This window comes from Jaculus jaculus, chromosome 1 (assembly GCF_020740685.1).
Source record: "Jaculus jaculus isolate mJacJac1 chromosome 1, mJacJac1.mat.Y.cur, whole genome shotgun sequence".
Classification (NCBI taxonomy): domain Eukaryota; kingdom Metazoa; phylum Chordata; class Mammalia; order Rodentia; family Dipodidae; genus Jaculus; species Jaculus jaculus.
In genome coordinates this window covers 291,029,547-291,041,995 of record NC_059102.1, presented here as the reverse complement: position 1 = coordinate 291,041,995, position 12,449 = coordinate 291,029,547, and the positions used below count along the sequence as shown (strand labels likewise).

The following is a 12,449-nucleotide window of genomic DNA, read 5'->3' as shown; positions in this document are numbered from 1 at the left end:
GACTTCGGATAGCCTCTCCCAACCACACCTTGCATGGCACATCTTGACTGATTCGTGACAGTCCTTTTTTTTTTGCTTTGCACAATGTAAAAGCAGTTAGCGGTGGGCAGGGAGGAAGAGGTGGTTTGTAATTAGTAGATGAGCGCTCTGTATTTCTTTAATTCTGTTACATCTACCTGGATTTTGTGGCAGTGTGTGGTTTCATGTATTTGTGACTGTTAAATTATACATTAGTTGAACATTTCTAGCCTATGTCCTTGTATTTATTTGATGCTTGGTAATATTATTTAAGCAAATGACTGAGGAGGGTAAGAAAGCAAGGAGACTCTGAAGTAGCTGTGCTGGGCGGCACATCATCACCCTGCTATTGATTGTTAAGTCATAGTTAATTAGCCATGGTTACGCATAACCATGGAAAGTCTGAATGGTTATTTGAATTTCAGAAGTACACGAATATTCCTGCTAACTTACGTAGGAAATAAGATATCAAGGAAATATACTTGGTTTAGATGAACTAATTCATAGAATTAATCTTCTTCATAGTTAGAAAAACCAGTCTGCTGAGGTCATGCACAATCCACGGTTTCTGTCTCCGACTCTGCCTAGAATCATCCATTTAATGCTCCTTTAGCATATTTTTCTGTTCATTTTCCTTATTATTTTCTAATCTCTCTGTCTCTCTTTCATGTATCTTAGCATATATCTTACCTCAAACTTTCTATATGACCAGGATGACCTTGAAGTTATGATCTGCCTGACTTTACCTTCAGGTGTTGGGAGTTCCGGGCGGCACTGTCACACCCAGTTAGGCATGTCATGCTGGGGATGGAACCCAAGTACTTGTGCATGTGCTATGCCTTCCCTCCCTGCCTCCCTCCCTGCCTCCCTCCCTCCCTCCCTTCCTCTCTCCCTCCCTCCCTCCTCCTTCCTTCCTTCCTTCCTTCCTTCCTTCCTTCCTTCCTTCCTTCCTTTCTTTCTTTCTTTCTTTCTTTCTTTCTTTCTTTCTTCCTGATGAGCAAATCAAAGGAAATTTATTGAAAAAACAGTGAAAGCAAGCCCAGAGTGCCAGGGCAGGCATATGGACCAATATCCAAAGAAGGGACAGAAAGGGAGAAAGGAAAGATAATGCTTTTTTAGTTAGAACTCAGAAGCGGGAAGGTATAGCAATGAAGAGCTTTGAGCACCTGCCAAGAAATATTTGTTATATAACTAATTTGTGATATATCTAAAACCATTATGGACATTCCCACTGATTTATCCATTTGTCTTTTTTCCCTTATTTTCTTTTTCACTCGCGTCCGTCTGTGTGACTGTGGGCGCACGTGTGTGTAGGTGCACATGGAGGCGGGGGTGGACATCTGTGTCTTCCTTGATTACTCCCCTTTTGGTTTCCTGAGGCAGGGCCTGCCGGGTGAGCCTGGGGCTGGCTGACTGTAGCTAATTCCCTTTCTCCGTCTCCCAAAGCCCACATGTATGTGGGTGCTGGGAATGAGAACTCTCCTCCTCACATTTTCACAGCAACTGCGCTATCTTCCCAGCCTTTTCTTTTTTTCTTTTAATATATATTTTATAATTTAGTTATTTGAATGAGAGAAAGAAAGAGAAGAGACAGACAGAGAGAGAACGGGTGCTCTAGGGCCTCTAGCCACTGCAAATGAACCCCAGATGCCTTACCCCCTTGTGCATTCTGGCTTACTTGGGTGCTGGGGAATTGAACCCTGGGTCCTTTGGCTTTGCAGGCAAGTGCCTTAATCTCTAAGCCATCTCTCCATCCTCCCCTTTTATTTTCTTTTTCTTTTTCTTTTTCTTTTCTTTTCTTTTATTTTGAGACAAAATATGCCAGTGTAGCTGGGTGTGGTGGTGGACGCCTTTAATCCCAGCACTTGGGAGGCAGAGGTAGGAGGATCACCGTGAATTTGAGGCCACCCTGAAACAACATAGTGAATTCCAGGTCAGCCTGGGCTAGAGTGAGTCCCTACCTTGAAAAACAAAAGCAAAGACAACAACAACAAATAGTAATGAGCCAGGCATGGTGGCGCACGCCTTTAATCCCAGCACTTGGGAGGCAGAGGTAGGAGGATCGCCATGAGTTCAAGGCCACCCTGAGAATACAGAGTGAATTTCAGGTCAGCGGGCCACTATTTTAAAACCAGTATTCTACAATTGCCTTTTAAAAGTTGCTTTTTACACACAGATGAAAGAACAGAAAATTTGGAGGTTCTTTTTTTTTTCTACATTAACTACACAAGCTCAGAGAAATGAATCTTCTAAGCAGCAATGATTAGTTAGGTGGAAGCTATCCAGTTGAAATCATTCAGTACTGAATTGTGAAGTACTTGGAAACAAAGGTGCCCACATTTGTCTGAATTCCTGGCTCTTGGAGTGAAGTTGGCATTGGTATTTATCAAATACTGTTGAATCAATGCTGCATTCAATGCTCTATAAAAGGAGAACAATATGCATGCATGCATTCAAGAATTGCAGCAAGTTATAAAATGTGAAGTGACACACTTGACTGCTAAGACAATAAATGTCAGCTCCAACTGTGTGACTAAAATTAAATTCAAGACAGGATAGGGCCTGCTACAATTAATTGCCCAGTGACATTTTATGCATTATGATTCGTTTTAAATAGGTAGAAGTTTACTCTTATGCTTCACCCTTCATTCCCTCCCACCTGTTCTGGCTATTTAGAGACTGATGTTTCTCCTTAGGCATAAATTGACTTTTCATCATTGATGATTCACATGCTCATCTGAGGTGATGTGCTACACCTAATAATCTGTTAGTGTAGAATCTTTGTTCAATTCTGATGCCCAATTTTGTCTGGACTTCAAATCTCATTAAGTCCCAAATGCTAGGCCTACTACCCCATAGGAATTTATTCATCACACATGGAAAACTAACTTACAAAATTCCCACTTTTATGTGGAAACCCTAGAGTCTTATTTAAAAAATGTGAGGGCCACAATCATTTGATGCTATTGTATATCCATTAGTCACACAATCCCGTATCAGGAGGTGATATAAAGAAAAAATTTCTACTTCTGAGAGGATTCAAATCCATTCAGAAAAACATAGCCCATAATAAAAAAGAAAAAAAATGACTTTTAAAAAAATATGGCTAGAGGACAACCTCAAGAGTTTTTCAAGTGTGCTAATTATTTTGAGAGGGTCTCTCAGTGGTTTGGTAATCACCAATTAGCCTAAACTGGTTAAATGTAGAGCCTGGGTCTGCCTGTTTCTGTCCCTCAGAGCTGAGATTACAGCCACACACTAGCAGCATTTATTTTGACATTGGGGTTAGAGATTGAATTCAGTACTTGGCATTCAGCTGACTACATTTTCTCCCTACTCCCCTCAAAGTTTAGTTATTAAGATTTTACGCAGTAGGATTTATATATATAGTTTTAATTTTGATTACTAGCCCATATCAGTTAAGGTGAGGTCAGGCTGGACGAAGGCTCAGCTAAGTCAGGATCCATTTTCAAACTTACAGGGTTGTTTGAGGGGTCAGTTCCTCAAACCTATTGCAATATAGTTGTCGCTTAGTTGAGCTGACTACTTCACAGGTAATATCTGCCTGCCTTTGTTTGCTGCAGAGGCCTCAGCAGGGGTCAACTTCTTCATAACTCAGAGAAAGAGAGAGCAGTCTCAACTGTAAGACCCAGATTCAAAGGCATGGCATCACCATGGAAGTGATGCTCTTTGTAGATTCTCTTAGAGGCAATTTCTTAGGTTACTTCACCATTCAAGGATGTTAATACCTGGAGCTGAGTCAAGTGGGGACCATCTCAGAGACAGTGGGTCATAATGTCTGAGAATTTTACACAATATGGTACACAACAAGCAGGAGGTAGACCATTTCCTTCATACTGTACTGCATGCATGGCCCTATATCCACTGTACTTCTCCATTGATATATTATCCATACCTGAAGTTTTGTCTTTCAAAAATATCCAAATATAGTTAGAATTTTCAATGTGCAAAAAAATATGGAAAACTTCACAAATTTGTGTGTCATCCTTGCGTGGGGGCCATGCTATCTCTGTAGTGTTCCAATTTTAGTATATGTGCTGGCAAAGTGAGCACAGAAAAAAAAAATGACAATTTTATCTGTTGTTTTCAAGATGGCATTTTCCAGATCAGAGAGATGGCTCAGTGGTTAAGGGTGCTTGCTTGCAAAGCCTGATGGCCCTGGTTTGATTCCCCAGTACCCATGTAAAGCCAAATACACAGAGTGTGCATGCATCTGGCGTTCCTTTGCAGTGGCTGGGGGCCCTGACACGCATACTCCTTCTCTCTCTGTCTGCCTCTTTGTCTCTGTTTCTCTCTCAAATAGACAAGTAAGTAAGTAAATAAATAAAACATTTAAGACAATGAGTAGCAATTTAAAAGATGGCATCTTGCTCTTAGCTCATGACCTTCCTTCTGTATCCTCTCCAGTGCTGTAATTTCAGCCAATACCACCATACCCAGATCTTTGTATTTTTATGAGCAGTATTAATAGGCATTTAGGATGCTGACCTTTTTCATCAAATGTAGGAAATATCCTACCACCTTGAACTTCTGTCAGGATAGAAAGGTAGTTATTAAATAGAAGCCAAACTCAAACTTCTATGTTATATTTGTAATTTTCTTAAACTTATGTGTTTTCTAATTACATCAGTGGGAGAGAAAACTTCCTGATACTTACTGTCATGCCCTAGCCTCCCCTCTTTCACAAGAAGCTCACTTTCTTCTCTCAGCTCCCACCTATCAGCATTTACATACACTTTTTAAGAATTTTATTTTTATTGGCAACCTCCATAATCATAAACAATATCCCATGGTAATTCCCTCCCTCCCCCACTTTCCCCTTTGAAACTCCACTCTCCATCCTATCCCCTCCCCTTCTCAATCAGTCTAGCTTCCACACCCAATCCAGCCTGGTTGTATGTCATGTGAACATTCTGTATGCATGTACCACATGCTTCCTTGTTATTTATTTATTACTTTCTTCAAGGTAGGGTCTCATTCTGTAGCCCAGGCCAACTTGGAGCTCACTGTAGTCTCAGGCTGACCTCGAACTCAGTAATCTACCTAATTCTACCTCCCGAGTGCTGGGAATAAAGGTGTTTGCCACCACTCCTGGCTTTTTATTGTCTTTTTTTTTAAACATTTAATTTAATTTAATTATTTGAGAGAGGAAAGAGGGAGAGATAGAGAGAGAGAGAAAGAGGAAGAATGGGTACACCAGGGCTTCCAGCCACTGCAAACAAACTCCAAATACATGTGCCAATTTGTACATCTAGGGACTCGAATAGAGAGGTTCTTTTGGCTTTGCAGACAAGCACCTTAGCAGCTAAGCTATCTCTCCAGCTTGTCCTTGTCTTTTAACAGGGCCAATTTTACATCGTCTTTTGACTTAAGTTCAACAAAAGCCTCATCTCTCTCCTGCCTTCACTAGAGTGAGTGGAAGGCTCACCACCCATCCCACTGTGAATTAGGCTGCCAGAGACAATGTTTTGTACATCCTTAGTTGAGCAGGACCAGGGCAGCTCAAAGAATTTGACCACATAGCCTCAGGGGCCAGCATCAGGGACACTTCAGGCCTGATGCTTGGGAAATGTTTTGTAGCTTAAGAGAACCATGGGTACCTTCAGTAGTAGACATTTAAGGGATGTACCAAGTTTTCCACTGACAAAGACAGGAGTGACTTCTTTTTTTTCAACAGGCTAGTTTGGCTTACAGCCAGAAAATCCCAAACTCTACCCAGTGCTTCATCATGCAAAGACTAGGGAAGTTTAGGACTTTCTCCTGCTTACCCTCTGGACCCTTGTCTCCATTCTCCCAGTCACATTCAGTGTCTCAAAAGACCCTCAGACCCTTCAGGAAGATGAGGCATAGTCCTGCTACCATGACTGAACTGGAAGGATGAAAGCCTAAATAGTACTCCTAAGCTCTGATTGTCTTTGAAAAAATATTTTATTATTTATTTATTTATAAGAGAGAGAGAGGGAAAAAAAAAAAAGAAAAAGAAAGAAATGGAGAGTATGGAGTGCCAGAGCCTCTTGATGCTATAAACAAACTCCAGAGGAATGCACTACTTTATGCATCTGGCTCTACCTGGGTACTGGGGAAATGAAGCCAGGCTTGCAAGCTTCATAGGCAAGTGTCTTAAAGGCTGAATCACCCAGACCCTAAACCCCATAAAACAGTATGTCATTCCTTTCATTTTTGAAGCATAGCTTTCTCAAAGTTTCCATGGTAGTAGCATCATTACATCTGTGTGTGGGAGCTCACACCTGCCATCCTAGTACTATGGAGGCTGGAGCAGGAGGATTGCCATGATTTTGAGACCAATGTGGGCCACATACTAAGTTTCAGGCTCCCCTAAGTTACATAGCAATATCTGTCTCTAAAATCCATATACATATGTATGTATATACATTTGTAGATGATAGAAATTGCTCCATTTAGCTAAATCAATGTTTATTTTTTAACACATCCAGGTATTTTGTCTTTAAGGATCAAGTGACACCCTATTCAAGGGATGTGATTTCCCAGTGAAAGCAACTCTTTCCAGTAAAATAAAAATGTGCATGCAAATCTAGCCAGGTTTAGCAAGTCCCAGTGACTCATTCTTCAATGACATAGACCAGTTTAGGAGATTGATTTGAGAGAGCACCTATAAACCAGTCTTGTAACAAAACATGGAAGGGAATCTGCTAGAGAGCTTCTAAGTGCTCTCAGCCTTTGAATTAGTTGTATGAAATGGATGTCTACAACTCTGATGCTCATTAGTAAAAAGGAGAGACAGAGGGACCAGGGACATAGCTCAGTCAGTGGAGCGCACACGCCTATAATCCCAGCACTCAGGAGGCTGAGGCAGTAGAATTGCTGTGAGGGTGAGCCCAGCCAGAAACTACATAGTGTATTCCAGGCCAGCCTTTCTCAAAAAAACAAAAACAAAACCAAAACAAACAAACAAAAATAAAAGAGAACCCATTAGGATAATGAAAATGAGCCTGTGGTATTGACAGGAAGTTAATTTAGGATGATATTTGAGGATGGAGATAGTGGTTACTACTGGATTCCTGTGAGATGAAACATGAAGGGAAGAATCAAAATGTACAGCAAATGGTTTTGGGGCTGAGTAGCTGGAAGTGTGGAGTTTCTGTGACCAGAGAATGGGAAAGAATACAGAGAGGGCAGATATTAGCACAGAATATTAGTTTACTTTTGACTTTTTTTTGTTTGTTTGTTTTTTGAGGTATGGTCTCATTCTAGTCCAGGCTGACCTGGAACTCACTATGTAGTTTCAGGGTGGCCTCGAACTCATGGCAATCCACCTACCTCTGACTCCCAAGTGTTGGGATTAAAGGTGTGCACCACTATGCCCGGCATTTTTTTTTTTGTTTGTTTGTTTTTTCAAGGTAAGGTTTCACTCTAGCCCAGGCTGACCTGGAACTCACTATGTAGTCTCAGGGTGGACTCAAACTCATGACAATCCTCCTACCTCTGCCTCCTGAATGATGGGATTAAAGGCGTGTGTCACCATGCCTGGCTTCTTCTTTTTTTTTTTTTTCATTTTTCCTTTTTATTTAAATTTAATTTTTATTAACATGTCCCATGATTATAAAAAAATCCCCTGGTAATACCCTCCCTCCCCCCACACTTTCCCCTTTGAAATTCCATTCTCCATCATATTACCTCCCCATCACAATCATTGTACTTACATATATACAATACCAACCTATTAAGTACCCTCCTCCCTTCCTTTCTTTGCCCCTTCTTCTTCTTTTTAAGACAGGATTACATGTAGTCCAGACTAGCCTTAAACTCACTGTGTAGCCAAGGATGATTTTGAACTCAAGATCCTCTTGTCTCCACCTCTCAAGTGCTGGGATTATAGACATGGGCCACCATGCCTGGTCAAAATTTGGCTTTTGAGGATGTTAAGTTTGCAGTGTCTACTAGTACTGGAGGTGGAGAAGTTGAGTATGATTTTTGGTAATTCTGGATTCATGGAAGAAGATTGGGCTGGAAGTATAATTTGGGAATTAGCATATGGATCACGTCTATAATCACAGCCTTTAGCGAGTTGAGGTAGAAGGAGCTCCATGAGTTCAAGGCCAGCAGGGGCTAAAATGGTCAGCCTGGACTAAAGTAAGACCTTACCTCAAGAAATGAAAAAGAGAGAGACAAATAATTCAAAGGCTGGGCCTATTACTGCTGTAATATTCAGAATATTTGAGGAATAAAGGAAATGGGATAACATATGTGTGTGGTAAGAAAGCCAGTGAAATGTGATTTTCTTCTGCCAATATGAAGATAGTTATGGGAGAGGCCTAGCATGTGAAGGTTTTCAATAGTTCCAGACGAAGTTTGGATCGACTCAGCACTGTGGAGTGCAATAGTGACCAGTGCTGGATAAAGTTGAGTTATTTAAGGTCTAAGCTTAGATTCCACTTCTGCTTGACTGTTTTTCCGGACTTTACAAAGCTGGATTCAGACTGCCTCAAGATGTAGCATATCACATCTATCTTTTTTCACTTATCCAAAAGTTTCAAAGTTATTCTTGTGCTTATCTGACTTTTCTGAATTATACATGCCTCAAGGGTAAAATTGAGTGTGATTGATGTTGTGCCTTGCACAATACCTGGAACAGAGGAAGAGAGCAGGGATAATAGTAACCAAGTGAAATTAATTGAAAGGTGCATCTTTTGTGCCAGAAGTTTAACCTTTTCAGGCTAACAAAAACTAGGGTGGATGTCAGGGAGTAGCCAGATCTAGCAAGAATCAGTGAGTCATCTTTAATGACAAAGTCTCATGTTTCTGCCTCATTTGGTTCACTTCCGATTCAGAGCAGCTTGTTTGGACAGTCCAAAATGATTGTCTTCCTCGTGGGATATCTAGGTGTGCCAGTTACCTGAGGGCAAAAGAACAACCCAATGCTAGCTAAGCAAATGAGTGAGAAGTGAGAAGCTGTCATTAGTCAGCTATGCCCACTTCAATTAGACTTTATCAATGGAGAGCTTGTAATTTTCCTAAGGTTTTTATGGATGAGCTGGTTGCAAAGGTAGTGAGATGTGCACCACTAAGTTCTATAACTCGACAAAGACTGGCCACGGGCTCCTGAGATTTTTGTTAAAATCAAAGATGTATTTCCTTACTATGTTTAAAGAATTACATATTCTTTGCCATTCCTTTTATAGTGGAAGTCTTTAAAACAGGCTATAAGCCTAATACCAAGTTATTAAATGAGTAACTATTGTTATATGTTATCGGTAATTGCATGGTTAGACAGAAATCATAAGTCACTCTAATTTTAATCAAAATAACTGTTATTTATTAATAGTAAAAACTAACTTTATAGCTTTTGTTTGTAGGACTTCTGAAATCTCATTAAGCTGTGTCTTCTCTATAGATAAGAGCAAACCTCCACTTTTATTGTATTTATTTATTTATTTATTTGAGGCAGGGTCGTACTGTGTAGGACTAGTCTGGAACTCACTATGTAAATCAGGTTGGCCTTGAACTCATGAGTGAACCTTCTACCTCTGCCTACCAGGTGCTGGAATTACAGGCGCACCCCACCATGCTGGCTTATGTGGGCCTTAAACCCAGGGCTTTGTGCATAGTAGGCAAGTATGCTACCAAGTGAGCTACATTCCAGCCATAAGCCTCTGCTTTTGAATTTTTATGTAAGAAATTAATTTTATATTTTTATGAGCCTATACTTCATCAATTATAAAGCTATATTATTTAAAAGATTTCTTCAACATACCTTTATTAAACTTTTGAGTCATTACATCTTTCTATTTACATATAATGTGTAAATATTAAAGAAAGACCTATAAAACCATACAGTGTAACAGAGATGACAAGGTCAAAATGAATGACCACTAATGTTATTTACAAGTGACTTATGCTAGAATATGCAGAGCCATTGCAAAGCGGGATGATTCAATTTTTAAAAACTAAAGTATTCAAAATTGTTCATTTCAGGACACATAGTTCCCTCCATTTAGCTTATTTTCTAACTTCATAGGAAATTTTCAGTATCTTTTTCTTTCAATCTCACAATCTCTCTTTTGAAACAGAGTCTCATGTAGTTTAACTAGCCGTGTAGACAACCTTGAACTCGGATCCTCCTGCCCCCAGCTCCCGAGACCTGAGATTAGAGGCATGCACCTATCTCTTGATACATACCATTTAACGTCTTAAGGAGTTTGCTTCTTACCTGAAAGCATTCATGTGGATGTGTTTGTACTTCTACTAAAAATTCATTCTTTTGCTTTTTTTTTTTAATCTCTGAATCATTATGTAGACGTCCTTAAATATGTCTGTAGTAGAGTTTCAATGTTAGTGTGTAATCTAACCATCCCGTTCGCATGAGATCCAGAGGCTTAGTGGGCTAGAACTCACTTTGTGATTTATATTATCTGTGTCACTCACTCTTAATATTTTTTTCCCCTTCCTACCAAAATGCAAAAACACAAAGACACAAGAACCACACCCACAGGCCAAAAGACCCATGAAGGAAAACACCCACAGCCCAAACTATGACCTCATTATCAGTTTAACAAGCCAACAGGAAGAATACAAAGTAACCTGAGCTTTCCCCACACCCGCCTCCATTTTATTATCCAGAGAACACTGTTTACACTTCCTTCCCTCACGTTATGTCATTGTTGGCTTGTTTATTGTCTGTCTCTGTCACCCTCCTACTTTTCTTTTTCCCCTGGGTTGCTTTTTCTCATGAAAGCATATGACTTCAGTGACTGTATTGTTCACTGCTCATTCTGGGCCCAGAACCATGTCTACGTGTTCCGTCGCTATGAATTGGATGGGTGAGGAGTTCAAATAATATGAAAAGCCAAGTTCTATATACATTATTATTTCTTTCAAGTTGTCTTTGTGGCTACTGAAATACCAGGAATAACATTTCAGAGTCTTTTAAAAGCAACCTTGAGCCAGACATGGTGGCACACGCCTTTAACCCCAGCACTCGGGAGGCAGACGTAGGAGAACCACTGTGAGTTCTAGACCAGCCTGAGACTACAGAGTGAATTCCAGATCAGCCTGGAACTAGAATGAGACCCTACCTCGAAAAAAACACACACACACACACACACACACACACACACACACAAAAGAAAGAAAGAAAGAAAGAAAGAAAGAAAGAAAGAAAGAAAGAAAGAAAGAAAGAAAGAAGAAAAGAAAAAGGAAAAAAAGTAACCTTGAGGATTTTATTTTCCATCAGCTTATGTTTACTTTCCCTTCTATCTCTCTCCTAAATCTTTAATTACTTATTTTGAGACAAGGTCTCACTCACTGTATAGCCCAAGCTAACTGGGCAATTTTCCATATGTATCCCAAGTGTTGCAGTCCGGGTCGCATTGCTGGTAGAAATCACCCAACCAAGAGCAGCTTCTGGGAAAAAGAGATTTATTTTGGCTTACAGGCTCGAGGGGAAGCTCCACGATGGCAGGGGAAAACGATGGTATGAGCAGAGGGTGGACATCACCCCCTGGCCAACATAAGGTGGACCACAGCAACAGGAGGGTGTGCCAAACACTGGCATGGGGAAACTGGCTATAAAGCCCATAAGCCCGCCCCCAACAATACACTCCCTCCAGGAGGCATTAATTCCCAAATATCCTTCAGCTGGGAACCTAGCATTCAGAATACCTAAGTTTGTGGGGGACACCTGAATCAAACCACCACATTCCGCCCCTGGCCCCCATAAACTGATATCTATACATGATGTAAAATACAATGCATTCAGTCTGACTTTAAAAGTCCCTATAGTTTTTATCAATTCCAATGATGTTCATATATCCCCATAGTTCAAGATCTTTTAACTGAGCCATAATACCAAAAAATAACCTCAAAAAACCCATAATGGCACAGAATAAATACCACACTGCAATAGATGGCACTGGGCATAGCAAAGAAACATTCAACCAATACAAGATTTTTTTTTTTTTTTTTTTTGGTTTTTCGAGGTAGGGTCTCACTCTGGCTCAGGCTGACCTGGAATTCACTATGTAGTCTCAGGGTGGCCTTGAACTCTCGGCGATCCTCCTACCTTTGCCTCCCGAGTGCTGGGATTAAAGGCGTGCGCCACCACGCCCGGCAACCAATACAAGATTTAAAACAACCAGGGCAAATATCAAACTGTAGCTTCAAGTCCAGCAACTCTAGCCAGTGACAAATCTCCAAGTCCGATAATTCTAACCAGCAACAAGTCTCTGGCATTCCAATTCCGCCCCTCCAGCTAGGCTACTCACAGTCCTGGGAAACTTCATCGGGGCCGGCAGCTCCTCGGCAGCCATCTCATGGTCCCGGCATCTCCACTGGGTCTCCACTGCAAGCCACGGTTCATCCTCATGGCCCCATGGGGTCTCTATGTAGGCAACCAGCAAACCTGCTTCACACTGCCCATGGCCATTTCCAAA

The 12,449-nt window shown here is 40.8% G+C and overlaps 1 non-coding gene and 1 pseudogene across 1 annotated transcript; one reads left to right on the top strand and one right to left on the bottom strand.

Annotated features, from left to right (window-relative positions):
* Positions 1 to 12,449, top strand: part of LOC101593902 — a 60,852-nt pseudogene that overhangs the window by 20,949 nt on the left and 27,454 nt on the right.
* LOC123458246 lies at positions 3,990 to 4,092 on the bottom strand. Its single transcript, XR_006635543.1, has one exon. It is a non-coding gene; the product is annotated as a U6 spliceosomal RNA (small nuclear RNA).